Raw genomic sequence first — 26,951 nt, forward strand, 5'->3', positions numbered from 1 at the left:
GATGTATTGTTAAAGTAATCAATAAATCTCCCCAGATAATCAGCTAGAGTAGGGCTGAGGCAGATTAACACTGTTTTTATCTCCCAGATAGTGAACAGTTTCAGAATATTAAAAAAAAATTCAAAATCTGCAGTCTGTATGAAACACTGATGTCTTTGCATTTCGCCCTTTTTTTTTTTTTTTGCTTTAATTACCATGGAGCATTGCTTACAGACCATTGTCCTATTGTGCAAAATGCTGTTAAAAAAATAGATAACTGAGAGGCACTTCTGATCTCTTCATGTGAGAATAGATATTGAATGAAGGAATACAGACGTGAGAGAGACAGAGGTTGACATTTAGTCCATGCCTGAAGAAGTGTAGGTAAAATAGGGAGAACTGGGAAGATGCTTGAAAGCAAATAGTTCTGTTAGATACAGTTGTGACAGATGAATTAAAGGATGGCCATACCGTGAGGGTCAGAGAGGCCTTTAGGATGATATCAGGATCACTGCTGTTCTCCATCTTTATCCATTCTGGATCTGGTCATGCGAATCATTTGTGCCTTTTAAATCAAGGGAAATCAATGGGAGTTCAGTCTCCAGGGGTCTTGCAAGACTGTGTCCTGAGGAGAGTTATATTTTATACTCCATCCAAATTAGGTTGAATTTGTTTTGTCTGAATTTGGTTTAGCTGCCAGTGTAATCAAGATACAGCATGAAAACTCTGTCATCGGACAAGACATTTTGCATCTTGTTCCTCTAGCAGAAAGCTGATTTCTACACTAGCAAATTCAGCAGAGCCACTTTCCGAAGTTTAATTGCAGTCTCTCAGTGTGAGTATAGAGCAAGCCAGCTTGATAACCTTATTCACAACCTTGAAACCCAAAGGGATAGTTCAATGTTACCAAAGGGTACCTGGATTCTGAAGCTGTATATTAAAGTGCTTATATTAAAATGCAGTTCTACCATCAAGTTTCTCTAGATGGTTGTTCTGGGATTCATACATGGATAGTGAAACTCATAAAAGAAGGGGAACATTGTAGATGAAGGTTGCTTATTAGTCATCATGCAGGGAAGAGGAAGTGAATTATTAAATTTCACTACATCACGTTTCTTTCATGAGTTGCTGTCACAGAGTTTTCAGAAAGCCTCAGATCAAAGGCTGTTTTGTGCTATAACCATTACGCGCTGTAGTTAAGCATTTTGTTAACTTCACTATTGACAGACAAAACATTTTTCAGGTGAGAACCACTAGTAAATTCAGTACAGCTTTAAGACTGGGAAAATACAGTCATTAAGCTATCTTAATAGGAGAAAAGAGAGCCATTATTTGCTGTCATTATGCACTGTTTGCTAATTATGCTCATCAGGTGATAAAAATGAATAAGTTAATTTAGTTTTTTATTGTTCTGCCTGAAATCCTTAGAGAATCTCTGGGAAGTAATTCTTCTGCCTTTTGTTCTTTCCCTGTCTCTGCCTTCAGTGTTGTATATTAGGGACCACACTGTATAGCTGATATCAAGCTCAAGTTGCTTTTAATGCATGCAGTGTTGATTTGTGCCATAAATTTGCAAACATTCAAAATATGTTATAGTAACAGAGACCTATGGATTAGTGCAACTGTCCTTTCTTGGTCTAAGGATCTTCCACTGAACATTCCCCCAGGCTGAAATTCCCTGAGAGTGCTCATCCCAAAGAGGGTCCAGCTGGGTCTTGGCCTCTGGTGGAGCTTCTTTCTGAGCTATTTCTTCTGCTTAATGTTTACAGAATAACCCATCTTCACAACCTCCCAGTAGCACAGATTATGCTACTGCCATTCTGCAGTGGAAGAATTGGCACAAATTGTTTGATCCTCAGGCAGTTTTGCTCCAGCACAGCATGTGGCTGAATGTTTGGTGGCCATAGATGCTCATGGCCACCAGGGAATCGGAAACATCTGTGTGTGACTGCATTCTATCAATCTATGCCTTAAATGAGAACTTGATGTACAGCCCATCTTTCTATAGGAAGCAGTTCTTGTCAGTTTTGCTGTTGTTTTTCCATCGTCTGAGTGTCGAGACTACTAGCTCACAGATTTTTCTTTCAGTATCACAGAATCATAGAACCGTAGAATGGCTTGGGTTGGAAGTGACCTTACAGATCAGGTAGCTCTAACCCCTCATGCTGTGGGCAAGGCTGCCGCCCACTAGACCACAATGCCCAGGGCCCCATCGAGTGTGGCCCTTAATGCTTTCTAGGATGGGGCATCTGCAGCTCCTCTGGGCAGCCTGTGCCAGTGCTTCACTACCCTCTGAGTAAAGAATTTCCTCCTAAAACAGAAAACAACAGCAAATTACTCGAACAATGAGTATTTGGGGCTTGTTCCAACAATGTGGAGGAGATTTTAATTTTACTCATAGTTTTCCTATTTCTTCAATTTCCACCTTCAGGTGAAATGCTGCATAAAACTACATCTGTTGTCAGCTACACCTGAAGATGTTACTAAAGATAGGTCACTGTAACCTAAGTGCCCTTAGTTTGATTCCTACATATAGCACCTATTCGTTAACCTACCTCTTTCTGCTTGAACTTTCCCAAGAATGAAATGGGATCAAGAATTACAGTCTTGTTTCTAAGGAGAGGAGATGTGAGGGTTCATTACTTTGTCAGAGTCGCTATGAGAACCTCTAAGAGGGGAAGAAGTTCAGGCCTAAACCATCATGAAATGCAAAGGCAGATGGCCATGTCATCAGCTGTTTTTAATCAGTGTTGCTCCATCAGGCAGCAGGACTATATCAGTAGTTTGCTGGTGTGTTTTACCCGCTTTTTAGAGAAATGTGTTTTAAATACTCCACTATTTACTGTGGTTTGATTAATGAAATTCCTATTGAAAATGAAACACACATTTGTTTACAGAACATGGTTTGTGCACCATCAGGGAACATCTTACGGTAGTAGTACAGCTTAAAGAAAACTACAAAAATGCTTTCAGATCTTCTCATGTTTTGATTCAATCAACTGTAAAACTACAAAGTATACTGGATATGTAACAGAAAAAAAACATACACACTTGGATGAGTAGTAAATTCTAATGAGCTTTTTTTGTTCTGCAATTTAAAATATTTATGGAGCCATTTGCATTTATTTGGATGATTCCAGAAATTTTCTTAGTATATTGAAATGCCAATTCTAAATCACAAATGCATATTGGAGTAATAATATACAGTGCTTTTTTTCTTAATGATTTTTCATTTTGCGGTTGAGCCAAGTATCTATATGGGTTAAAATCTATAATTCCCAGAACTGATAGACAATTCAAAAGGCTTAACAGACTTCATGCATCGCTTGCTATTGAAACTGTGTATCTAGAGGAAAACTAATATATTGACCTAAGAAGGCCATTTACTGTTATTTGAAATAAACCCATTGCTTATAAGTCTATGGAGTGTCTATTTTTGACAGCTGTAAAGCAAAGGCAGATTCTAGGAGCAATGGGTATTTTTTGGGAAGCTCACTTTCAGGTCTTGGAGTAGCCTATGTGTTTGATCTGGAGCTAATTATTAGTTCTAATGGGAGCTCTAACAAGTATCTGTTATCCCAGAGGACACGTTTATCCCCTGTAGGATGCTGCTACCTAAACATTTCAGAGGTTTTCTTTTATTTTGATCTATGTGTAAAACAAAACTTTTGAAAGGAACAACTAAAGCTGTGTTCCCACAGCTTTAAAAGACTATCTATTCAGGGCTGAACTGTGAATGCACTGAAGTCTTTAAGATGTGTTGTTCCATTTGTCTAAGATGACTGGACGCTTTCTAAGGAATCCTGGGGCAGGGAACAGGAAGGCAATTATGTGTTTTTATATCTCTACAATACTTACCTGGTATGTACAACAGTCACTTGGTGGTGAGATATTTGTAACAGTTGCACATCAGAAGGAAAATTTTGAAAGCATTGAGTTCCAGCAGCTCGTGCAGCTACCATGAACAGTAAATTGCCAAACATAATCTCACACTTGGGAATCTTAAGTGTGTTACGTCTGTTTGATCAAATATTATTAGGTTAACTTTAGCCATCAAAATAAATTAGTAGCTAGTGGTCCTATCTGGATTATAACTGGGGGAAATAGAATAGAAGTAGATACATGCAGATGCTTGCAAGTGCTTTCTATGAGTAAGCTTTAATAAATATGGAAAGAGCAACCCTAGGGAAATTTTGAAAGCTGCTTTATTTTATATTTAAAAGTGCACTAGGAAACACATTAATAAATTTGATACTCTACACACAACCCAAATGCCCCCTCCTTCCTCTAGCTTGTTTGGGCGTGTGAAAAGTCCTTTGGATTCTGAAAGAATAAAGCTAATTAGAAAAATATTTAATTTAAGACAGATAAGATTTGGTTATTACTTGCATCCAAAGAGCTGTACTTACAATCATACACCAAGAGCAATCAAAAATAGTGCATAGAAGACTGAGGGGGAAGAAGCCTCATTTCCCCTGTCTGTCTGTAGCAGCTTACAAAAGAGGTGCTCAGTACCACTCTGGAACATATCTGTGTGTTGGGGGGGAAAGATTTTCAAGGTAAAGCCTACCTTTAAAGAAACACTTCTAAAATGTGGCCTTATAGCATCTTTGCTGTCAGTATTAAAGGCCAGTTTGTGGGCTGAAAGTATCTTTCTAGTAAGAAGATGAAGTAAATATTGTTAACAACCTTTGGCAATAGTGAGCCTGAAACGAGGGAATCTGGAAAGCCTAGAAGATACCAGCGTTGCCATTTTAATCTCCACAAATCTGAAAGGAAGTAAGGGATAACAATCATAAGTAAGGCAGCCAAGGACAGGGGATAAATTCTAATGACTACGTATTTTATGGAAGCATGATGCTCCTCTGCCATGAAGTATGTGCAAGACAATAGCAGATGTTGGTGGCTTTTTGAAGCCAAACTTCAGAGAAGTATTTAAGTATTTTCTTGCCTTGAAGCAAACACTTATGTGATTGGCTGAAAGAGATGTTTTTCATGATGGAAAAAGATCCTTACCTGATGTCTAAAATGAAAAACACCGGTGCATACTCATGGGCTCTTTTTAGAAACACTTAATCCACCCCTATTCCATCACAGACTATAGGTGGGCTCCGTTAATTCTTCATCTTCCCATCATAAAATATCTGTTTGCTTCAGTTTGCCAGCACAGTGAGTGGTTTTCTTCACTAACATCCACAGGAAATTCTCATTAGTTTATGTACACTGATTTCAATTGAAGTGTAACTTAATCTTATTAATTCCTGAAGGAGGTTGTGTTTATTTTCCATGCAGACAATACAGCATATGCATCCCATTCTTCTGTTTTGAGGCATCCCTGAAAGAGGAACAGGGGAGAAAAGAATGATTTTAAGGGAAATATTAAGAAACAAGCAATAGGTTTGAGGTTGTTCATTTGTTTCTAGGTTTGATGTATTCTAACATATGGTGAGTTTATTTCTGTTGATGTTTATAATTATCCTCTTAGTGGGTAAGGAAAACTTCCAAGAATAAAAAATACAGATGCTGTAATGCTGTGGGAAAATTGAGGGAATTTCCTCAGTTGCCTTCATAAGAGTTAGGTGATGGAAAGCAATCTAACAGAAGAATGAACACGCATCCTAAATACTGCTCCCTATTTATTTTTTTAATGTCTGTAGTTAAAACACACAGGCAGTCAAAGCTGCTGTGGAACATCTTAATGGAAATAAAAGCATATGTAGAGTGTGAAAAGCAGAAAGTACCTGTCTGGTGTCAGAGAGTGAGTCGGTCATGGCCAGCATCTAAGCCTTCCCAGTCCTATTTGTCCAGTGTGAGATGGTCACACTGCTTATGGTGGCTGAAACCACACAGAGAGGGCCTAGCTTTTCTTCTGAAGAACAGAGAGCACTTGGAAGAGCACACAGTGAGCCATGGCACATGCAACTGCTTCGTGGCGAAGGATAGGATTGTTTTCCAATTCCCCAAACAGTGTACAGCGCTTCTGAGAAAGTGTTGCCTCTGTGTATTTGATCACAGTAGCTATTAAGATGGCAAATAACAACACAAGGTTATTTGTCATATTTTTTGTTTTATGAGACTTTGGGTTATTTAGCATAAAAATGCATTTCCTGGAGTTGTTTAGAAGTTAAATATATATGATCTTGAACCTCGATTGCCTTGCAATGAGGCACATTTACAAAACACAAAACAATACTGGAGCTGAAAGAAAACCCCATACATCTCTGTTTGACCCACGGCGTAAAAAAAGCCCTGAGATTGACACATCAGCTGTGTACGATGCCGTGTGGGCTGGGAGGTCAGCTGTAGATATCAGTGCTGAAACATTCTTGAAAATGACTTTTGACAGAGCTGGTGTAAATGTACAGGCTGCTCGGCAAATTGCTGGCCTTAAATTGCTTGCAAATGTAATTCTATTTTGTGTTTGGGAATTATCTGCAAGCAGATTTTGAATTTCATACGTTTTCTCATTCTTCCACACTAGGATGTGAGCTCTTTTCACCAGTCTATTTCAGAAACTGTCCTTGCATATGCAGAGTTCATTAACTGTTAATTCTCACTATGCAGTCAGCCGTGGAGGTCATGTGATAGAGCAGGTAATATTTATCCTCCCTTATTGGAGCACGAAGGTTTTGCCAAGCCACGGTGGAGAAATTCAAAGACATTTCAAAAAGACAAATAGAAAAATATTAACCTTCAGCCTTTTGCAAAAATATCTCATAACACTTGCAGCATTGAGGTGGGCAAATACAACTTCTCTAAGAGCTATTTTCAGAAAAGGTAAAGGAATTATCTTAAAGAGCATAGCCAAGTCCAGTTTAGGGATTTTATCCAGTTCCCTTTTCCTCACAGAGTTTCAACAAATTGATGTGAACCCAGTAATTTTAAGTATTTCTTCTTCAGAAGATTTTTTTTAAGTAAGATGTAGATTTTTAGGTGTTTTTTTACCTTATTTTTGACAAAAAGAATCATAATGTAAATTGTGTCGTAAGCCTGAGAAGTTTTATAATGGCGTGTTTTAATTACTTGAAGAAAAATGTAGATTTGGTCCAAAGACTTTTTCCCTTTTCTCATCTTTACGAAGCTCAGCTGTGAGATGTAGTGCGGAGAAAACAACACAAAACATTTTTTGGGAGGCCAGATCTGCCATGGGTGTCTGTAGGAAGGAGATGATCATGGAATCTTCTCTTCCCTAGACTCAGCAGCCATGCTCCCATGGACATTATAGGATTTTGTTTCTGACTGTTATAGCAGCGCTGATAGAACTACTCATCAGATGTAATAAAAATGCACAGAAACATTTGTGGGATCGAGCTGTAAGCTAACAGCCTACATTTAGGATCAAATTATAAGAACATTGGCTGAGATTTTTGAAATTCCATTTGAAACAGCAATCTTCAATGAGTTAGGCCTGAGTTCTGATTTGCATGTATATCAGGAACTTCAGCTTTGTGTTTCATTATCAAACAAAAGTATCTGTGATTTAGCCATACTAATTTCTTTTGAAACCCAATTTCTTTTTAAAGAATCACAACACTCAAGGTACCACAATAGAGTGCCACAATTAGATTTTCTAAAATAAGAAGCTGGTTTTGATTTGGTAGGAGTACAAACCTGTCTCAAGCTACTAACTTTTAATTTACTGGTATTCTTAGCAGTCAGAAATGATTGAAGAAGGCTTGGTTAGAGAAATATGAGAAAATAATTTGTTTATCCTAAAATATCTCTGGAATAATTTAGCTTTTCATAGCAAAGATACATTATCCTTAAAAGAGAAGGGCTTGCAATTGGGAAAAAAAAATGAATAATACATTTTATGATATAATTTGCAGTTCCATTGCTTTATTTAACCTATGGAATTACAGAGCCCTGAAGAACTCTGTGAAAGCTAGAAAAGAGCATATGTTGGTGTGTGCATGCATAAGGAAGAAAAACATGAACAGGTGAGGGAGAGAAGTAGAAAAGTAGAAGCAGAGAAGTAGAAAACATTCTGATGGATCTAATTTAATTTTATGTTGTGTTTTCATGTCAAAGTTCCTTTACAAGTGCTGACGCTTTGCTGTGAAAAGCCATGAACACGGGATCAGCCAGAAATAATAAGAATTTTTGGAACTAACTTTGGCTGTTGGATTATAATTTGTTAAAACAAACAATAGCTTACTGCATTACAGCTGAATGCAGAGATATTACTTGTACTCTGCTAAAATCAAATTATCTTTTAGTTTCTATTCTCTCCAAACTAAGCTAAACAGTGGTGTCATAAAATGACAAATTACAGGATGAACATAAGAGCAGTGCCTTCAAAAATACAATAGTTATACAAGCCATCTATTGTTAATGAAGAATATAATGCAATTTGTCTGTCTGTAATACAATTATGCAAATCAAAGATGGAACTATCCTGAAATCTCTCTACATTCCAAGTGATTAAAATGAGATAATTTATCACAAAGAATATTACTGATCATGTTTATGTGTTGCACATTAATCCTATTACAATAATGTATCTTTCTACTAATGTAATGGATTTGTGCAATCTAACAGAAAATGACTTTTATACTACCCACAATTACAAAAATATTCAAAGCATATCCATTGCTGCACAATAGCATATGCCTAAGACTGTACAATAAACCTATTAAAACAAACAAAACTTATGAATGTAACCTTCGTACCAATAAAGACAATGCTAAATTCAATTTTATTGCCCTCATTATTTCAACAACTTAATATATAATAAAAATTGGAAGTAAATTGCATTAACCTTCTTTATAAAGAAAGAAAATCTTAAAAAAACGTAATGGAAAAATGTGATAATTGGTTAAATGAGCACCAGGCATGTAGGCCGTGTGATAAAATCTTCTAAACCTATGTGTAAAGTTGCATGTCCAGTCCAAGAGGTCTCTCTAAAACTAGGCAACCCGACAGATATAATTCTATATATGACAAGTCAATCCTTAAAGTAACAGCAGCTTCTGAAAGAGTATCTATTATATGCAATGAGGCATGTGGAAGTGTCATGAGCTACATGAGGACTTTCTTCCATGTGCATGGAAATACAATAGATGGCTTAAAAATTCCTCAGACTAAGCTGTAGTCAAAAAATCACCAAGCACCAGAAAACACAAAGGATGAGACAGCATGTTCATCATTAAAACTAACATTGTACATATGTATTATAATACAGTCACTGGGGGAATGACCACATGCTCTTGGAACATCATAATATTACTTATTTTCTCCATCCAAATCTGCACAAATGGATTATTGTGTAATCTCTCTTCCTCTCATTGTGTTCTTACACTAAATTCATTTCTAGTGTTCAGCCCATCTTTATTGACCTGGGCCTGCTGCTCTCTTTTTCATCCCTGGAATGCTTCATTAGCTCTCAGTGTGCAGTTGCACTGTACTGAACATTTTTCCTTCTGGCAGGCAGGCTTTGCTTAGATGCAGTTTAGATACTGAGTTCCTTGACTGCAGAACTAATGCAGCAGCCCACACCTCTGGATGACCCTCCTGTCCACCCTCTGGACATGTAAATCCATGATTACCCAGCTCACACATATTTGTTCCTCTTTCTTCAAAAGGATTTATCTTCCTTTTCTTAAACTTGTACATACCACATATTAAAACAAGAATATTTACTGAATATTTCCTTGTTCGCTATCAGCCTCAGAGGGGACATATCACAGCTGGGCTCACCTTCACACCCAGACAGTAACTTTTCCCTTTCAGCCATTCCTGCTTTTCTTCAGTCCTGGAGCAAAGAGGTTTGCAGTTTGGAAGTACCTGATGCCTGGGAGCTTCTATTAGTGTGAAGTTATCTGCTCCAGGATGACTAATGTGGATTTTATGCTGCATTTTGCTAACTGAGTGATACCAACAGACTGCTCTGTGCTGGAGAATTTGACCTACTGTACAAGACCTGATGCCTTAGTAAATACAAGTGTGTATTGCCTGCTCTACAAATCTATAAATCCCTGGCTCTTCTCACAGCTACAGTATCACGTTCAAAAGGATTTGAATCCCCAAACTTTCCTTCTGTTCTGTGTTGTGAATGGGATAACATGATCTCATGGGTCAAAGTCCTCATTTTGAAACTTGTTGGCACAGATCTCAGCTTACAGTGAGAAGCCTTACTGAGAAGCCAGGTTTTTACATGGCATTTTAATATACATGTTTCTTTATCATGTGTCAAGGAGGCTTAAGATATAATTGAACAACTGCCTGTTGGTCATAGCTGTCTGCTGCAAATTTAGCAAAGCTCTTGCTCTTTGCAGACAGAAACATGGAGAGAGAAGGCCTGGTTCTGGCTAAAGCTTGGCTGGCACAGGTCCTTCCCTTTCACACAGTTTAATATTTACCCATATAGAGTTACTTGAAAACAAATTGAGATAATGCTGCAGCTTGTTTGGATCCATCTCTGACTGTGCTTGTCTCCCTTCAAAACACACATGTATTCTAAGACCCTTGATGGATGGCAAATGCACATGCTTCTGCTCCTAATGCCAGTAAATGAAAAGCTGTTCTTTGTCCAGCAGCAGTCATATGTGGCACTTGGAGAACTTTGTACATCTTTATGTTCTGTCTGGGTAGTAACTCAGACAGCCCCTCATGGTGTTTGCATACAGAAAACTCAGGTAATTTCATGTGCGTGGACCAGCTTCAGTGAGGTATCACCTCCTTAGAACCCATGTGAAGATGGGGGTAGCAACTGGCTGTATGGATCTCACATGCACTGTTGCAATCCCACTGACTTTTCTTTTAGAGTTCACTGAGGACACTCTGACAGTGCCAGCCTCTTGGAGCTGCCATGTGACAAAGACTTTCCACATGTTTCTCCTTTCTTTTTGAGTAAGCTGAAGCTTAACCAAATTTTGGGCTGAGCTGGTAACCAAACATTCCATGGCTTTTTGGCTTGCTGATCTGTGCAGAAATACCTCTTCACAGGTCTTGCTCAGCCTAATCCATGTGTCTGGGTCTGTTTCATTGGGCATGAGGGTAACTGCTCACTGTGATCCCTTAGACACAGATGGAAAAATATTCAGATAGCAAAAGATGTAAAGCGAGAGTCTCCTGGGATATCTGCAGCCAAGTCAGTTGAGTCCTGAGAAAAGAAAGGGAAAAAGAAGTTAGCAGAGGTGGCCTATTAACTTATTAGTAATGTCTCTGCATTTTGAGTCATCTTGAGTACCCTCCCTTGTCTCTTTCAGTAGCTCAGTTCCTATAAAATGAATGTTAATGCTGCCTCACCTCACACATTTGCTGTGAGACTACCCACAGCATTAGTGAGATGTTCAGATAGCACAGCAAAGGGAGACATCCAGGTATCCAGTTTTGACATTCTGTCTAATTTCCATGAACTAGCAAGAACTAACCTAGCAGCTAGGGCCTGGCAGCCCAGCTGGTCGTAGCAAACACACTGAGCTTTTGTGCTCTTTGTTTGCAGTGCACAGGACTGTCCGTATGCTAGTGTGTGAACAAGCATTCTGGAGAGAAGCAGCACCAATTTTCCATACCATCTAAGGGACTCAATTGGCAGTGCTGTGTGACAAATCAGGGCAGATTAAAGTTGAGCTGGTCAAATCCTGCCACACGGTTCTCTGAGCAAAAAAATCTCTGGCATTGCTGGGTCCAAGAAAAGGCAGAATTTGGAAGACAAACATAACATTCAGATATGCAAAAAGGAAGAGCTGCCCAGTGTTAAAGACAGGGGAAGACTCATTTTTGAGCAGGACGAGGCTGGTTGGCTGCTTGGGCTTTTCTGCTCTATTGAGGTTGTAATTACAGCCTCTCAAAGCTTGCGTGACATTGCTAATTTGAGAAAAAATGGAAGACTGATATCTGTAAGAACACTCACGGTTGAGATTTTGTTTATGGATTCCCTATATCAGCAAATCAAATCTATGAATATTCGCAATTTGGTATCTTTATGTAAGTAATTATAGAAATAATCCAAAAACGAGAGATGGGAAGATGTAAATGTCAGCTATAAAGAACGATTTAAAGGAGGTTAGTTGATTTATTTAAGATACCTGAAAGTCAAATTGACCATCAAACTGTGGCATGAAATTATGAAATCAAAATTACTTAACTCTTTTCAGAACACAGCTTTCTTTGCTAAATATCTCTTACCGACAGAGGAACCTTTGTATGTTAAACAGTAGCTTCAATGTACGACACAGATTCTGTCCTTCAGTCCATCCCATTTTATTTCCTATAGCTTTGCATCATGAAAGGAGCCAGTTCTTTGCATTACACATTTGGAATTATGTGATTCCCCCTGATTCTTGGGGAGCTATGGGCGATATATGTCTACATGAAGAAGAGGCAAACATACTAAAAATGCCCATTGCAAATAGTCATTTACTTATGATTTGTGTCAGCTAAATTGTGTGGAAAATGCTTTCTTCCTTGGCACAGAATAAGTGTCAAGACACATAGTTGTCCTTTCTACAATGACCCAGAAGGCTGTCTTTCACACAACTGAGGCAGATCTGGCTAAATCTGCCTGTCACTCTGCCTTGTCTTTTCAAGTGCTCTGCCTTTTTGAGGCATTTGTGTTCATTTGGATCTAGTCCTGCAGACTGCTGAGCATCTCCTATGAAGTGTCCTTTAATGACAGGGCTGTGGCTCAATCAGCTAATAGTACATGCTACCAAGCATCCTTATGGGAATGCAAAGCACCTGCCTTAGCCTTTAGCTATGTCCCTCCTGCCTCCCAGGAGATTACTGCCAGCCCTTTCTCAGCATCAGTGGGCAAGTGCTAGCACCTTGCAAGGCTCAATCTTAGCGTGGAGTTTTAACAAGAGCTTTAGACAGAATAGCAGAGGTTTCTTTCTCCCTGTTTGTGATAATGCCCCACAGCAGGAGTCACAGGAGAGAGCTAAGTACTTATAAATGATTTTATGAAAAGATCTTGAGTTGTGGCACTCCTGAAATGATCTCCTGCTAAGGATAAACAGTCCCTTGTTGACATTACCTGTCTTCATCCTGGATCTGTGGCTAGAAATGAAGATGTTGGTGCTTTATCTATCTCAATCTAATTTACAGAAAGCTTGTTGTCAAAGCTCTCCATGCCTGAGAAATGGCATTGCAGGGATTTGGTGTACAAATAGGGGGGAGGTGGAGAGAGAAGTCAGGAGAATTAAACCAGGTTTGACCTGATATGGATCCAAATCAAACAGATCTCCTTTATTTATTTTCATTTGTGACACTCTCAGCAGCAAGGTGTAAGCATTAAATATAGAAGCGATAGCAAGCAGTGGAAAAAAGTAAGACTTTAAATGATAGCAGGGATCAGTATTTTAGTGTATTCCTTCTACGATCTCCTGATAGAAACAGAAAAGGCTAGGCACAACATAAATATTTCCTATTATGGATAAACCAAAGTCACAATGGAATCTGTCATGTTGTGATATGAGAGATGGACAATATTCCTGAGCTGTTGCCATGCTGGCACTTGAATGCAGCTTGCATTTCGTTTGTGGAGCCAAATCAGAAACCCTTTCCCCTCTCTCTCTGTTTTTTTTTTTGGTTGGTTTTTTTTTTTTTTTTTTTTGGCCCAGCATGTGTAATTCTTCTTCATGGAAGCTCGAAATGGCTGTGGAGCAGCTCAATATTCCATTTATTTTATTTATAAAAGAAATTCAAAGCCTGAAAAGATGAAGTAATTGACTTACTGGGATGACAGTTAAACCCACTAAATTTAATCTTATCCTCTCAAGTACAACATATCGCGCTTACAAATTATCACCCTGCACCAGACAGGCCTGCTCTCTTCACCTAATCCAAATGGAAATGAAGGCCTCTGTTATTGTATTATCTGACTTTACTATCAGCATTAATCCGGCTTAACTCACTTAATGATGCCACTTGTGGCACTATGAAGGCAGCAAAGAAGTCTATAAACTACTTCCATTAAAATGCAAATCTGGCCCACAGAGAAAATAAGTGACACAAAAGTAGGAGAATTCGGCCATACACTGTATTAGCCTCTTGCCGCACAGAACTGATACAAGTATAATAACTGATGCTGTGATTATTATTCTAGCTGTGGATTTCCAATGAAAGGAAGCCAGTCTACCACAGAACGTCACAAAAGTGCTTCAACAAGCCAGGGTATTTAATTTCTGAAGAGATTTATATTTTTTGTTGTCAGGAAATGAACAAATACTTATCAATGTAAAAACTGCTATCTTAAATCTTCCTGCCAGGTTTTTCATACTGATATTATTTGCACCCTATAACACAGGAAATGAAAATCTTCTGTGCCTTTCACATCTCCACTGTATCTTAAAATCCTTTAGTAACAGCCTTGCTTCTTTTTTTAACCCCCTTCTGTAAACATGAAAGAAAACTTTTATGGATTAAGTATAGGGAATTACTAATGCCAAAATCTCAGCCCCAAATTCCTTCTCCTGAACATTTCTGTTTGCTGATAATTTAATTATTATTATTATTATTATTTAAAGGGAACCATAACATCTGTTTTACGGAAAAGCCTGGTTTAATTTTAGTGTAAAGCTGTTCACATTCATCTCTGCTCCTCTCCTTTGCACACATGAAAGCTCACTTGTGCGTCCTGCCTGGCCACCCCTTTGTATGAAAAAGCATTAATGCCAAATCTTTCGTTGCTATGAAAGATGTCCCAGTAAAAACACAGGGATTCAAGCTTCTTCCACTTTCTCTTGAGCTCGATAGCTTCCTCTGCCTCAGTAACCCTAAGACTTTATTTCTGGCTTTGGCATTGAGACAGCACAGTATCTACATGGAGATGTAGGCACAGATCCCCTACCGCTTAAATCAACATTTCTCTGTAGGCTTCAAGAGTGAAATGTAAATGTAAGAATTTGGTCCGGCATGTTTTATGTTTGGGGTGACAGATTTCTGATGCCCCTTCCCTTTTTCTTGGAAATCTTATCGCTGATAAATATAACAGATCAGAGATGAGGCCAAGCTATGCGATTTGGATTTGTGTTTCTGTCTCGCGCATGGGAATTTGATTTAGCTCACTCGCTGAGAGGAGAAGCGATGAGATTCAGGTTTCATCGAGGTCTGGATGGTGATTCCCCTCCAAGGCTGAAGAATGTTTTGATCTGGAGCCCTGGTGTGATTGCTAACAAAGACCTTTTCTTTCTCATCCCCACCCACACGCTTACCCCACCCAGAGCATGACTTGCTCAGATGTTACATCACTGAAATACTGTTAAATTGGCTTTTCTCTCACCTTAGGCCCACACGAGCGTGATCTGATTGCTGCAGACGCTGGATCTGCTGCAGAACTTCCGTCCGGATGCTCCTCTCTGACCCCAGTAGTACTGGTGTTTCAGCAGAGGGTTGTTCAAGGCGGATGAAAACATCCAGTTTCAACTTAAAGTGATGATCTGTGCTCCTGCAGCAAGGGCAGTTTCTCCTTAAAAGAGGCCCTGCAGAGTTGGGCAGTTTTCTCTGTGGCTGGTTCATAGATGCTGGGGGATTATATCTTTTGCTGCTTTCAGGGTGAAGTTGGCCCTCTTCCAAAACATACTGGGAATTATGCTTTGCCCTCACAGACATGCAGTACTAAATACATAATGCTCATCTGGTGGGCTGTTCTTAAAATGCAGAGCATGAAGGGGTGCCAAGAGAGACCAGCACAGCTGGCAAGGTCACTACCCTGCACCTGTATACTGCCATGCAGGCTGTTCTTGGTGCCTCCGGTCTGCGTTCTCTATCCCTATCCTTAGCTGTGTCAGACAGTATCAGTGAATAATTTGCGGAGCTTTACTCAGGCTTGTTAGAAGGAAATTAATTGACTGATTTATGGGAGAGATGCATCAGCTCTTGCACACCAGTGGTCCGAGGCCTTTACCTCTGAGATGTGAAATGCCCTGTGTACGAGCCAGATATCAGACTGATAGTTTTCTTATCATTATACAAGAAAACTTTATTGGATTGGCTCAAAATATCATTTCAAACCTGTGGAACTAATGTCACGTCTCAACCTGAATATGTTTTTTAAATTAAAATTGAGATTATTTCAGTTTGGCTGAATGCTCTAAGAGTTGGTTTAACCTAAACAAATAAACAGAAGTTTCCAAAGTACACGCATTTGTGGTGATGTAGATTAGGGCAATATGTGAATCTTAAGCTGTCAGGTGTTACCAGGGACAACCTCATTTCAAACATGCCTTCATTCCTGTGCTTTCAGGAATGAGATTTTTTTGTGGCTAGAAATATATATTTTTTAATCTCAATGGTCTTTATTTATTTTAACACTATAAGGTCTGCATTTGTGCATGATTCATGCATCATCCAAGCACCTGCAATATCTGCATGCACACATGCTGCAGTTATACAGATAGAAAGGGTTGGCCTGGGTGGCATCCAGAGTTCCCTCCTCGCTACTTCATTCACTTCATGTGGTGATTCTACAGGTTCTAGTGAAACCCAAAGAAAACAGTCTGTAGACATCAAATAAGTAGAACAGTGCAACATTGTTCAGATGTAGCAATGTGATATCCAGTAAATCTTATTAAAAGTTATTATGCTTACAAGAGGCATGATTTTTTGGTCTCTGTACAAATACTCCCCCACCTAGACAACACTGTACATGCAATTATAAATTGGGCTTGCATCTGATTTCTGCTAATCCCAGGTAACAGCCATAAGATGAGAAGGAATGACCTCAAGGAGGTTCAGGTTGGATATTAGGAAAAATTTCTTCTCAGAAAGAGTGGTGATGCACTGACACAGGCTGCCTGGGGAGGTGGTGGAGTCACCATCCCTGGAGGTATTTAAGAAAAGAGGGTCATGGTTAGTGGGCATGGTGGGGATGGGTAGTTGTTGGACTGGGTGATCCTAGTGGTCTTTCGCAACCTCAATAATTTTATGATACTGCAGTTCCATGACAAAATGATTGAACTTATATTTTGCCATTTCTGTTTTATTGGCATTAATACATGGTAGCCTACAGATGTGTTTTTCTAACCTTACTTATAGATCTGTGGGGAAAAAGGGACATGCTTTGTGTCACACAAGAACTTTCTGAGATAAGAAACAAAAGCATATAACCTCAGCTAAAAGTGATAACAGGTAACTTCAGTACATTAATCAACGAGATCACTAGAGATTATCTAATTCACAACTGTGGAGCAATTAGGGCTTAGTGGGAACTGATAAATGGAGGAAAGAATAAGACACCATAAAAGCAACCTCTCTGGTAAGGCTGTAATTTCTATATATACCTTTGCATTATGAATCTTGCTGAATTTGTCTTTTGCATGTATTTTCATGCTGCTATTTACAACTAGGAATGAGTGAATAGAGAATAAGCAAGGATTTTTACATCATTTTAGAATGCTTCTGCTCTTCAAAAATTCTGTGAGCCCACTGTGCTACTTCAGAGGAGCAGGTGTGGAGTCAGCTGTATAGCGAGCTGCTAACGGAAGGACTGTTTTCAACTGCAGTTTAAGTGTAACAGGTGTATTTATTTGTGTTGGGCTTAATTGTTGACCTGATGAATAGTGGAGTTGGTAGGCTCTATGCTGGACTAGGTTGTGGTCCTGGACTTTATTTGGGAAGCTGAGAATGGAAGAGAAACAAAAGGTAAAATCTGCAGTTGGAGTATGAACTGGTTTGGTTTCTGTAGTCTTGACTAAGTTTTAGATCTGTCATTGTTTCACTACTATTACCCGTTAAAGGTGCTCAGAACTTTTTTCAATGGGGGGGAGAGGGTAATCTAAGCAAAAGGGAATATTCTGCCTGAGCTGTCTTCTTTTGTATTGCTATAGTTTTATTACTTCTCTTTTTTCTTTACACCCTCAGTTTAAGGTGATTTTCTACTATTTGTGTGTGTATGTAGTTTATGTTCGTTTCTTTTTTATAATGTTCAGTATTATGAAAAAAGAAGGTGCTTCTTTAACTGAATATTATATTTTATTGATCTTTTCTACTTTTTAATTTGTAACACTGGAATTTTTCTTCAAGGATGAGAATTCCTATTTTTTTCCTGAATCTGTTGCCAGCTCTACAAAGCAAGCCCAGCAAAAATCTGATTCAGTGTGGGGTCAGTAAAATATATTTCTCCCCAAAAGAGGTGGGCTGGCTGGTGTTGGTGCCTTCAAATCTCCTTGCCAGAATAACTCAGGAATGTAAGGGAGGAAAAAACTTTGTGCTCATAAAGAAATTTTGTCTCTACCCATGTTTAGTTATATTTTTTCTTCTGTTACTGTCCCCTTTTGGCAGATAACTTTTAGGTAGAGAACTGTCAACTGTGTGCGAGTTGCTCATTTGTTTATCAGAGGCCACTAGGCAAGAGTCAGTGGGTAACAATTCACTGACCTGGAGACCTCCTGGTGTTCAGATAAATGAGCTGAATGTGAAAGGCCAAAAATCCTATTACCAGACCTTAAGCCATCCCATCCTTAAGCAAGTTTGCAGTACTTCTAGGGAAGGAATAAATACAAGTTGTGGGCTAAGGGGTGACTCAGATAAACAAGTAGCTAACTATTCCGAAGCAAAACTTGTCCTGTGTTTTTGTTCTGCATTGCTCAGGCTGTGAGACAATAGCCTTAAGATACAAGTGGTCATTGTTTCCTGGACTGAAATGCAGTCATAGACCAGAGCCATAAACTTCTTTCACTAGCTTGGTCATCTTGATGTGATATCTATCCTAAAGATTAAAGTTAGCTTAAAAATCTGAACATGACCTCCTGCCTTGAACTGTACAAAGAAGACTTGGACAAAGTTGATTTGAGAGATTATCCTACCTCTAACACGTCTGTGCTTCACTCACAACTTCCATAACTGAGCAAACAGCCTTTGAAGAAGGCCCAAATCCAGCAAGTTTTTGCATACCTGCCTAAATGTAACACATCTCCACACATGGATGCTCAAAACTGTTCACTTTTCAAAAATTATATGGGAAGTCTTGTTAAAATTCTACCTGTTGTCTGTTTTTTAGGGGCATCAAAGAGTGAGGTAGCACAGCAAAACCTTCCCTAAGCAGCTAAGATGGAGTGCTCTGTATTTCTGTGCTCTTCAGAGCACAGGTGTTTTGTGCACAAATATTAAGTCCACTGGAATTCAGGCCACCTGTGTACCATTTTCTTGCCTGAGCTTCTAAAGCCTTTCTGAAAAGGGCCTGAAGCTGGCTTCATTTGTCTGCAGTTGCTCAGATGTTGCTGCTGCAGAGCTAGGAGGGATAATATTCTCCCAAGGGTGCTTTTTCATTGGGACCATCTTGCCCAGGTCTTTAGCTTTGGAGCATCTCCTGTAGGAAGGAATCAATTGAGGTATTGAAGCCATTTGGCAATGCAGCAACTAAATAGATTAACCAGGGGAAGTTAAATTGATAAAATTTATTTTTGAGTCCTCTTGGTAAATGAGGAGAATAGCATGATTTTATTTAGTTCCAATTATGATTCCTTTGAAGAATTAAGTTAAGTGCTAGCCATGAAAATAAATTGGGACCTGTGTAACTAGCTGTAGGAAAGTAAAACTCTGCCTCGTTCTTCTAAATATTTTATTTCTTCATTATAAATATTTAAAAAGAAATTAAGCTTTTTCCACTTTATTCTTTTTAAATTCGTGTGTGTGGTTTTTGTTTTGTTATTGTGTCTTGTGGAGTGAGGCTCTTAAAGGCATTCAGGTACCCTGTAAGGTATTTCCCTCAGGGTTTAGTTCTCTAGATGTTTCTTAAAAAAATCCCTGTTTTTTGCTGTTATGTCTTTAAGCACCTACCTACCTCTAAAAGTCTGGCCCTTGACAATTGTAGAAAATGGTCCTTTCTATCATGCAGAGTTTTCTGCTAGCAAACTGGAAAAGTAATTAGCATATAGATGCATCCCTCAGATGCGAGACTGGGTTAAACTGGATTTCTCTACATTTAATAACCATTGGAAAACAACAAGGAATTAATTGGTTTGGAAACGTGAACTGATGGAAAAAGTCAGGCTACTGAGAAGTTATTAACTATGCAACACTGTGAGTCCTTAAAACCATCAGTTAATGAAACAAAGAATACATTGAGCGAGAATTGATTTAGAAGTGAAGAAGACAGATGAAAAAGGAATTGCAATATAATATGATGAAGAAAAGCTTTCTCTCTTGGAGACTTTGTTAGTTGTTGCCATAACTGTAATAGGGAATAGTGGTCCAGGGAGCATCTCTGAATTGATAGCCTGTTTGCTATGATGCTATAGTGTGCCCCTGGCTTGGGGAGCCTTTGCCACATGCCCTGGCATGCCATGGTGAGGAATACCCCAGCTGGCCCCTCTGTTGATCATGTTCATCTGTGCAAGACCTTTCAGCACTGCTCTGGGCACTTGAGGGTGCCAGCAAGCCAAGAAAGAAAAACTTGCCTGCATGTATGTACATTGCCCCAGTGGTGGGACAAGAAATGGCTTTGAAATCTGTGGGTAGAAAATGTTGTGTAAGAATGAGGGTTTTATTTATTTATTTTCATAATCCTCAAGGGCAGAATTTGAAATAGCTGCTGTGAGGGGTTGTCTGTTCCCAGTTTACGTGTGATATCTTTAATCATATTCTAGCCAGAGAAAGAAAAGCCTGCAAGAGGCACTATAAAAACTGTTCCTTGCTTTCATCTTTGCTTTTCCACTCAGCCTCAGTTGAGAGCGAGAGGAATCTACAGCCAGACTGTTTCTAAACTGATGAGGATTGTTCTAACACAAGGGGATCGTTATAAAAGACACATTTCTACTGCAAATACCCCCAGGTTACATTTTTGGATTTGAACAGAGCTCTGCTTTCATGGTGTAAAGTAAATATTTTTATACTTTGTATGCAGGGGGAAGAATTTTTTGTTTTGGCTTAATTATGAACATATGTTAATGACAAAAATGGAGTAGAGGCAAGGAAGAGCTTTTGGTGGATGTGCAGTATTTTAGGTGTTAAGATTTATGAGTAAATAGAGATGAAAATAATACTGAATGAAGCTCATTGATTTGGTGTTTGTGTTTTGTTTTCTAGAGTTTCTAAGGCCCTTTGGAAATCAAGTAGAAGCCAAACTAAGGCTGTGTTGTTCCTCAAAGTATAGCATGGGATCTCCTAAGGAGGTAAGGAATTTCTTATAACATCTCTTAGTAATTACTTCAGTTGCACTGTTGCGTATGGATTTGTGTAATAGTAATACATAAGTGAGAGTTCCCTTGGAAATCTGAAGGGCAGGTGACACTGTGCACATGCTGTAGGGGAAGCAATAGGAGGAGGCTGACGTATGCAAAGGGAAGTGGGAGTGAGATATTATGTGTGGATGAGAAGAGCAGGCTGGTACCTACCCCTGTGCCAGGTGACTGGGTAGAAAGGCTGCTGATCAGAAATCCCACAGGAGTCAAATGGACATTTTAGCAAAAAGTGTATGCCAGTATCACTTTCATGGACTTTGTTGCAATGCTAGAGTCTATGTTTTCTTGGACTTTGGGATACAGAAGTAACATAGGAATAAATGTGATGCTTATCCGCATGTGGGAAATGAAGTTCCCCTGTTCTGAGCTACAAGAGCTCAGGTAGGAAAACAGAATGACTCTGGGTTGAAAATCTGGGGTCTTCTCTCAGACCTGTTGAAAGAAGAATGAAGTGTCTTGTTTTCTTCTTCTCAACTGAGAGACATAAGAAAAAGCACAACAAGGAATCAGGTCTCCTTCATTCTCCTTGTCTTTGATACTTCTGTTTTCTGGAGGAGATGCTGCTGGTGCCATTGGGAGAGGAATTTATATTGCTTGCTCCTGCAGGCTCCTTAAAGCATCTCCACACCTATAGTCTTGTGCATCAGAAATAGGGTTCACTGAGGTGTTTTGCATGATTTAGAAAGGAGATCAGATTTTACTGTCCAGAGGAGAAGTGAAGCTCAAGTGGAATGGCAGTTATCTGAATTTGCAAGTCATGGCTTACTGCTTGAGTAATTCAGTGCAAAAGGAGATGATGATGTTGGTGTTAAGGATGAAGTGTTCACACTGTGCATTTCAGAGGTTCTTTGGTCTATGCCTAGACTTTTCCTTTGAATAGATGCCCAGTAGTGCCTGGAGCGCATGAGCTGACCTCCGGAGTACATCTTCCACATCAACTTCATCCAAAAATCAGTCTTTGTGCCCTCTGTGTTGAAAACCAAAGTATGTGGTAAATGAATCAGTAAGAAACTTTCTTCTGAAGTTCCTAGTCCCAGCTAAAATGCTTATATAGACCCACTTATGGCCTTTACTGATATGAAAGTAATGTAATAAATTCAAATTACTGTCCTTGGGGAAATTAGACTCCCTGTTTTTCAAGGTGGTGGTGCCTGATGTATACTCAAGCATAAGAGCATGAACTCCCAGATTTCCGTGAGCTGAGAGAACCAGGAGGTGAACCCAAGTGACCCCAAAACTGATGACTAGTGTTTGCCAATAAGGCAAGCTCTTAACTTGGTCTGTATTTGTCTTCCAAATGGGGAAGATATACTTTTCTCAAATCTGTAATGAAACATGAGTGCTTCGTTGTTCTTATTCTGTAGTAACAGCTGAAGGTATTATTTCAGTAGCACTGGGAAGCTTTGTTGTGCAAAGTGTTTTGGATTGCCTACCTAGACTAAATAATGTAGTTCTTAAGCTATAGCTGAATACCTCAGGCTTTAATTTTCTTTAAGGAGAGGTGTTTTTTATTTCTGAAATAGTTACTCATGGCCTTAATTTGAAAGCACAGCAGTTAATTTTAAGGATGTTGAAGCTGCTAAAATGAACATTCTAATTTCACTCATCTTTTTGGAAGCTGGTAAGAAGCTTGTGGACTAAAGTATTGTCTGAGTCATAAATGCAGAGCTTATAGGTAAATCTACTATGAGAGAAATGTACTTGGATTCCCATGTATCTTAATGGTTGTGGCATTTCCCTTTCTGCCCCAGAGCAAAAACTTCAATCCTGTGAAGTGCTTAGCCTTGAGTAGTGCCTTGGAGATCAATGGGACTGCTTACAGAAAGTAAAACCTGGCACATGTTTAAGTGCTTTATTGGGTTACAGCCAGACTGAATAACACATACATAATGCTGTATTCGGATTCACTATATTCAGTTCTCAGGTCTGATCTATTGATCTAGATTTTGAAGGCTTTTGCTGAAGTAACTTTTAAAGTAAATTTTCTTTTTTATAAACACAAAATGAATTTGATATAGTTGCTCCTTTCACTCAGAGATCTGAAAATACTTTAGAAATATGAATGTATTGATCTTTCACTATAGGGAGAGTGAGTAGTAGCAGCTTATAAAACAGATGAGGAATCTGAAAGTAGAAGAGCAGAGAAAAAAATCCACAACAACTGAATGGAATTGGAAAACAAATTTGTCTTGATTGTATTCCCATCTGCTTTGGGTTTGAATTCATTAGCTTTCCTGAAAGAGAACTTCTGTCAGAAAAGTTTATGAAAGTACTGGTTTTTAGTGTATATTGAAGAACAGTTGTAGGAGTTGTATTTTTGTTTTCTGGCTTCCCATTTGTGTACTTCTGCATCCCTGTTCTTTACATACTGTGAAAATAACCTGTGTGTTACTTAGTGTGATAAAAGCTTCTAAATAAGGCAAGGAGCATACACTAGTCATGAATTCCTTCACAGAAACAGCAGTTCAAGTAAATTGTGATCTGTCCATATATAATAAACAAGTATAGAGAGGGACAAAAGCCAACAAGCATTCATATTTTTATTTACGGTCCTTATTGCAATTGAATCAGCTTGAATTCTGGGAGGAGGAATGAAGGAAACACAGAAATTCTCAGCCAGGATTTGTGCAGGACAGGTACCTTCTTTTTTGGTCATGGTTGATACTGAAACAAGATTGTTGGTGGGGGTATGTGTTAACTTGTGGAACTCGTTGCTCATGCACAACGTTATGATAACATGACAAAGACTGCAAGATTTGCTCTTTTATGAGTCAGAAGAACTGCTTTAAACAGGATTACAGTGTATAGAAAAAAGGAAAATAATGCTACAATCATTACGCATTGGGTGCAGCAGTTTGACTCTCAAACAAGCAAGTTATTGCATAATTCTCCATTATGGGAGTTTCACACCTTCCTTTGAAACATCCTGTGCTAGAAATGCAATAAAATACTTAATGAATTTCCATCCTGATGTGTGGCATGACAATCAATAAAATTCTTTTATTAGCTAACAGTAGTTTTAAGAACTTGTCATAATAATCGTTTCTGCGTTATTGCAGACCTCTCAAGTCTAAGGAGACTATCTCAGCATTCTGCACCACCTACCTCTAAAGAAAGCATGTCAAAAACTGTTCCACTGGCCTGCTAGGCAGTGCCTGGATTTTTGGTGCAGCATTGAATGCGTGGTGCTGAGGCTTTGCAGCTGCTTAAATTGCTTTGTGCTTTCACCCTATGGAAACGTGGGTCTATGTTGGTGTAGCCAGGCCAACAGAGGTTGCAGCTCCTTGAGAAAAGGCTGAGGCATCCTGAAATGACCTTCTGGGTCTCACTGACAGTTGAGGATGGGAATTTAAAGGCTCTTTTGTAAGCCTTATGTTCCAGTGAGGTCCCATTACAGTTGAGCACAGCCACCTGTTTGTTTTTCAGTGAGATGAAATTTATTCCAATCCTGAGTGCTTGAAAATACCTAACTTGGAAATGATGCCTCTGGTGAGGAACCCTGAGGAGTGCAGTGCTGTGAACAATTCCCACGTGCCTTCAAAATGAAGCCATGCTATAAACCAATGCATTTTGATAGTATAGCTTACAACTCACAGCCCAGCCTCAGTGATTTTTCCCAAAGAATGAAGCAAAAAGTTAATATGATAGCCCTGTAGTTTTGGAAAACAAATGTTTTCAAGAGTGTTAAATGAAATGTGTGAGTACATATGTATAGGAAATAAGTCCTTTTGAGGTATTGGTCTATTTTGTGCTGGGCAGCACGCTACAACTGGGTTTTAGCAGTCATATTTTCATGCAAATGTACTGTAGCCACTCTGAAGATATTTCAGGAATCCCAAATTTTATGTGCCACCTCTGAAGTCTTCCTCACATGGAACACTATTTAATTTGTCATTAATTAGTAAATGGTTTTGTGAAAGCCAGCAAACTATCTTGGGTGTATTGAGCAGCACAAAGTTTATTCTTCTGGAAGTGAATTGAAATTCTTACTGCTGGGCAATTTCCATGAAAATGGAGCAGCCTTTGCAGCTTTCATTTTAAAGTAAGAATAAAAATGATGCCAAAAATCAGTAAATAAAGGCAATAAAAAAATCTTAGATAAAAGACAAAGGCAAGAAAATTCCAACTTGTATATCTGTACCAGCAAGCTAAAATGTTTGTGCGAGTAACTACTTGAAACTTGGATTAATTTTTGACTACTTAAAAGGTACAACTAAAAGTAAATCTCTTCTCTTTGCATCCCCTGGAAGTCAGGGTAGATTTTGCTGTTTGAAATCTTTTCCTCTTTGAAAGTCAATGACTGGAGAGGGGGGTGGTGGGGGATGAGGGGGAGACTTGGCAGACTGCCACTATCTGTTATCATTATTTCATATGTTATATGTACCATATAAATCTGTATTTGCTTGCTTTTCCACCCCGTATGTCAGTGCAGGAATGGTTATTTTATTGTTTTAAATAATATATGTGCATTTAGAGACATTTCAAACATTTAGCTTTCTACAGTTCTCACTTTTGCATACTTTCCCCTCCCTATACTCACCCCCTGCCTTCATGTATGCTACCAAGTCAAAATAAGAGTCCTCCTATCTCTATCGCCCATTGTTTTTCCCATGATTGATTGAATGGCATGCTAGGTTCAGTGAACTTGGTCTTGGCTGGTGCTCCACCCAGAAACAACCTTCTCTTCTATACAAATTATCATATGAAAGCTGCTAATGGCATTTTACTGCAGCTCTGCTTGATGTTCCAGAATTGTAAGTGGCATCATACTGTCTACATCTGCCCAATTTCAGGGAGCAACCCCTCTCCTTCTTCCCCCTTCCTTATCTTCTTTTCCTCTACTCCTCAGTGGGAGATTTTGTCTCCTTGCTTCTATTTGCTAAAGCAGCACCCTCCCTTCAATAGACATTTGCTATTTCAGATATGAAAACAACTTTCTATCTGGGATTCTGATCCTGTTAGAAATACTATGAGATCCTGTGGATCCCCTCATGAAATTGGTTATTGCAGGCTGGTTTACTGCAGTGAGGGCTGGTCCACTGGCAATGCTCTGCTGGCAGTCACATCATACAGAGTTTTGATCAGAAAACAAAGTTTCTGCACAGCACAACAGTAAACGAACAACACTGATGTTATGTCAGTTTTAAATACTGACAGATTGCTTATGGACTACCCTCAAACCTGGACATGTGCAGATGTAAGATATGTTGAATACACATAACTATATGAAAATGCTGTTTAGATAAATTAGTATTATCAACGTAATTAATTTGTTTTTAACAATAGTTTTGAGAGTCAAGGGAGAGATTTGGTTGTTGGTTTTTTTTGTTTTTTGTTTTTTTTGTCATTATGTACTATCTCCATGGCATAGGTAGAGAGCTCATTCTGAGCCACGACCAAATCAGTTTACTGCCACTGAAACAATAGCCTTGCAAGATTGGGTATCACTGAAATTAGGAGCTTGCTCACGCAGGTATAAGAAGTTGTCTTGGATTCAGTAAGAAAAGACAACATATGAGAATATAAGGGTTCTTATTTTTCAGCATGTTTTCTTACAAGAAACTATCAAAGTTAACGGCTGGTATTGTTCAGCTCAATAGCAGGAAATGTAACGTGTCTTCTTTTACTGGGTGTGTGGGAGAGAGGACACTTTGTTTCCTAAAAGAAATATTGTTTATTTTTCATTATTTTTATGTTTGTTGTTCCCACAAAAATGGGCCCAAGTGTTTTGAAGGGATTATAAATATGGTTGCAATTTGGCACTGTGAGCGGTTGCCGGCACTGTGTGTATGCATCTCTGTGCTCATGTGTGGAATTTGGCCAACTTGAGCTCTGAGTTGGTCATGA

The 26,951-nt window shown here is 38.9% G+C and overlaps 1 long non-coding RNA gene across 2 annotated transcripts in view; it reads left to right on the plus strand.

Annotated features, from left to right (window-relative positions):
- Positions 1–26,951, plus strand: part of LOC107316817 — a 274,260-nt gene that overhangs the window by 34,802 nt on the left and 212,507 nt on the right. For both annotated transcript variants that reach the window (XR_001556594.1, XR_001556595.1), the window contains exon 3: positions 20,950–21,035. This is a non-coding gene — a long non-coding RNA (uncharacterized LOC107316817). The remainder of the gene's footprint in view (positions 1–20,949; positions 21,036–26,951) is intronic.

This window comes from Coturnix japonica, chromosome 7 (genome assembly GCF_001577835.2).
Source record: "Coturnix japonica isolate 7356 chromosome 7, Coturnix japonica 2.1, whole genome shotgun sequence".
Lineage (NCBI taxonomy): Eukaryota > Metazoa > Chordata > Aves > Galliformes > Phasianidae > Coturnix > Coturnix japonica.